Genomic DNA, 3,984 nt, shown 5'->3' on the forward strand with positions numbered 1-3,984 from the left:
CCATTTTATCCATCTGGAAGCGATTTAAATGTCTCAGAAGCTGTCTCAATAGAGTTTTTTGCATGAATTTTATTCATCTGGAAGCGATTTAAATGTCTCAGAAGCTGTCTCAATAGAGTTGTTGTATGAATTTTATTCATCTGGAAACGATTTAAATTTTTCAGAAGCTGTCTCAATAGAGTTTTTGTATCCATTTTTTCCATCTAGAAGCGATTTAAATGTCTCAGAAGCTGTCTCAATAGAGTTTTTTCCATCCATTTTATTCTTCTGGAAGCGATTTAAATGTCTCAGAAGCTGTCTCAATAGAGTTTTTGCATCCATTTTAATCATCTGGAAGCGATTTAAATGTCTCAAAAGCTGTCTAAATAGATTTTTTGCATCCATTTTATTCATCTGGAAGCGATTTAAATGTCCCAGTTGCTGTCTCAATAGAGTTTTTGCATCCATTTTATTCATCTGGAAGCGATTTAAATGTCTCAGAAGCTGTCTCAATAGAGTTTTTGCATCCATTTTATTCATCTGGAAGCGATTTAAATGTCTCAGAAGCTGTCTCAATAGAGTTTTTGCATGAATTTTATTCATCTGGAAGCGATTTAAATGTCTCATAGGTTGTCTCAATAGAGTTTTTGCATCCATTTTATTCATCTGGAAGCGATTTAAATGTCTCAGAAGCTGTCTCAATAGAGTTTTTGCATCCATTTTATTCATCTGGAAGCGATTTAAATGTCTCAGAAGCTGTCTCAATAGAGTTTTTGCATGAATAATATTCATCTGGAAGCGATTTAAATGTCCCAGAAGCTGTCTCAATAGAGTTTTTGCATGAATTTTATTCATCTGGAAGCGATTTAAATGTCCCAGTTGCTGTCTCAATAGAGTTTTTGCATCCCATTTTTATTCATCTGGAAGCGATTTAAATGTCTCAGAAGCTGTCTCAATAGAGTTTTTGCATCCATTTATTCATCTGGAAGCGATTTAAATGTCTCAGAAGCTGTCTCAATAGAGTTTTTGCATGAATCTTATTCATCTGGAAGCGATTTTAATGTCTCATAGGTTGTCCTCAATAGAGTTTTTGCATCCATTTTATTCATATGGAAGCGATTTAAATGTTCCCAGTTGCTGTCTCAATAGAGTTTTTGCATCAATTTTATTCATCTGGAAGCGATTTAAATGTCTCAGAGCTGTCTCAATAGAGTATTTTGCATCCATTTTATTCATCTGGAAGCGATTTAAATGTCTCAGAAGCTGTCTCAATAGAGTTTTTGCATGAATTTTATTCATCTGGAAGCGATTTAAATGTCTCATAGGTTGGTCTCAATAGAGTTTTTGCATGAATTTTATTCATCTGGAAGCGATTTTAAATGTCCCAGTTGCTGTCTCAATAGAGTTTTTGCATCCATTGTATCATCTGGAAGCGATTTAAATGTCTCAGACGCTGTCTCAATAGAGTTTTTGCATCCATTTTATTCATCTGGAAGCGATTTAAATGTCTCAGAAGCTGTCTCAATAGAGTTTTTGCATGAATAATATTCATCTGGAAGTGATTTAAATGTCCCAGGAAGCTGTCTCAATAGAGTTTTTGCATTCATTTTATTCATCTGGAAGCGATTTTAAATGTCTCAGAAGCTGTCTCAATAGAGTTTTTGCATGAATTTATTCATCTGGAAGCGATTTAAATGTCTCATAGGTTGTCTCAATAGAGTTTTTGCATGAATTTTATTCATCTGGAAGCGATTTAAATGTCCCAGAAGCTGTCTCAATAGAGTTTTTGCATGAATTTTATTCATCTTGAAGTGATTTAAATGTCCCAGAAGCTGTCTCAATAAAGTTTTTGCATCCATTGTATTCATCTGGAAATGATTTAAATGTCCCAGAAGCTCTCTCAATAGAGTTTTTGCATCCATTTTATTCATCTGGAAGCGATTTATATGTCCTAGAAGCTGTCTCAATAGAGTTTTTGCCTCCATTTTATTCATCTGGAAGCGATTTAAATGTCCCAGAAGCTGTCTCAATAGAGTTTTTGTATCCATTTCATTCATCTGGAAGCAATTTAAATGTCCCAGAAGTTTTCTCAATAGAGTTTTTGCATCCATTTTATTCATCTGGAAGCGATTTGAATGTCTCAAAAGCTGTCTCAATAGAGTTTTTGCATCCATTTTAATCATCTGGAAGCGATTTAAATGTCTCAGAAGCTGTCTCAATAGATTTTTTGCATCCATTTTATCCATCTGGAAGCGATTTAAATGTCTCAGAAGCTGTCTCAATAGAGTTTTTGCATGAATTTTATTCATCTGGAAGCGATTTAAATGTCTCAGAAGCTGTCTCAATAGAGTTGTTGTATGAATTTTATTCATCTGGAAACGATTTAAATTTTTCAGAAGCTGTCTCAATAGAGTTTTTGTATCCATTTTTTCCATATAGAAGCGATTTAAATGTCTCAGAAGCTGTCTCAATAGAGTTTTTCCATCCATTTTATTCATCTGGAAGCGATTTAAATGTCTCAGAAGCTGTCTCAATAGAGTTTTTGCATCCATTTTAATCATCTGGAAGCGATTTAAATGTCTCAAAAGCTGTCTAAATAGATTTTTTGCATCCATTTTATTCATCTGGAATCGATTTAAATGTCCCAGATGCTGTCTCAATAGAGTTTTTGCATGAATTTTATTCATCTGCAAACGATTTAAATTTTTCAGAAGCTGTCTCAATAGAGTTTTTGTATCCATTTTTTCCATCTGGAAGCGATTTAAATGTCTCAGAAGCTGTCTCAATAGAGTTTTTCCATCCATTTTATTCATCTGGAAGCGATTTAAATGTCTCAGGAGCTGTCTCAATAGAGTTTTTGCATCCATTTTAATCATCTGGAAGCGATTTAAATGTCTCAAAAGCTGTCTAAATAGATTTTTTGCATCCATTTTATTCATCTTGAATCGATTTAAATGTCCCAGATGCTGTCTCAATAGAGTTTTTGCATGAATTTTATTCATTTGGAACCGATTTAAATGTCTCAGAAGCTGTCTCAATAGAGTTTTTCATGAATTTTATTCATCTGGAAGCGATTTAAATGTCTCAGAAGCTGTCTCAATAGAGTTTTTGTATCCATTTTATTCATCTGGAAGCGATTTAAATGTCCCAAAAGCTGTCTCAATAGAGTTTTTGCATGAATTTTATTCATTTGGAAGCGATTTAAATGTCTCAGAAGCTGTCTCAATTGAGTTTTTGCATGAATTTTATTCATCTGGAAGCAATTTAAATGTCTCAGAAGCTGTCTCAATAGAGTTTTTGCATGAATTTTATTCATCTGGAAGCGATTTAAATGTCTCAGAAGCTGTCTCAATAGAGTTGTTGTATGAATTTTATTCATCTGGAAACGATTTAAATTTTTCAGAAGCTGTCTCAATAGAGTTTTTGTATCCATTTTTTCCATCTAGAAGCGATTTAAATGTCTCAGAAGCTGTCTCAATAGAGTTTTTCCATCCATTTTATTCATCTGGAAGCGATTTAAATGTCTCAGAAGCTGTCTCAATAGAGTTTTTGCATCAATTTTAATCATCTGGATTCGATTTAAATGTCTCAAAAGCTGTCTAAATAGATTTTTTGCATCCATTTTATTCATCTGGAATCGATTTAAATGTCCCAGATGCTGTCTCAATAGAGTTTTTGCATGAATTTTATTCATCTGCAAACGATTTAAATTTTTCAGAAGCTGTCTCAATAGAGTTTTTGTATCCATTTTTTCCATCTGGAAGCGATTTAAATGTCTCAGAAGCTGTCTCAATAGAGTTTTTCATGAATTTTATTCATCTGGAAGCGATTTAAATGTCTCAGAAGCTGTCTCAATAGAGTTTTTGTATCCATTTTATTCATCTGGAAGCGATTTAAATGTCCCAAAAGCTGTCTCAATAGAGTTTTTGCATGAATTTTATTCATTTGGAAGCGATTTAAATGTCTCAGAAGCTGTCTCAATAGAGTTTTGGCATGAATTTTATT

General features: G+C 33.3%; 1 protein-coding gene across 1 annotated transcript in view; it reads right to left on the minus strand.

Annotated features, from left to right (window-relative positions):
* Nucleotides 1–2,986, minus strand: part of LOC137645613 (tubulin beta-1 chain-like) — a 368,504-nt gene extending 365,518 nt beyond the window's left edge. The window contains exon 1 of the mRNA XM_068378416.1: nt 2,982–2,986. The gene's annotated coding sequence lies outside the window, so the exon portion shown is untranslated. The remainder of the gene's footprint in view (nt 1–2,981) is intronic.
* Between the last annotated feature and the right edge of the window lie 998 nt (nt 2,987–3,984).

This window comes from Palaemon carinicauda, chromosome 8 (assembly GCF_036898095.1).
Source record: "Palaemon carinicauda isolate YSFRI2023 chromosome 8, ASM3689809v2, whole genome shotgun sequence".
Classification (NCBI taxonomy): domain Eukaryota; kingdom Metazoa; phylum Arthropoda; class Malacostraca; order Decapoda; family Palaemonidae; genus Palaemon; species Palaemon carinicauda.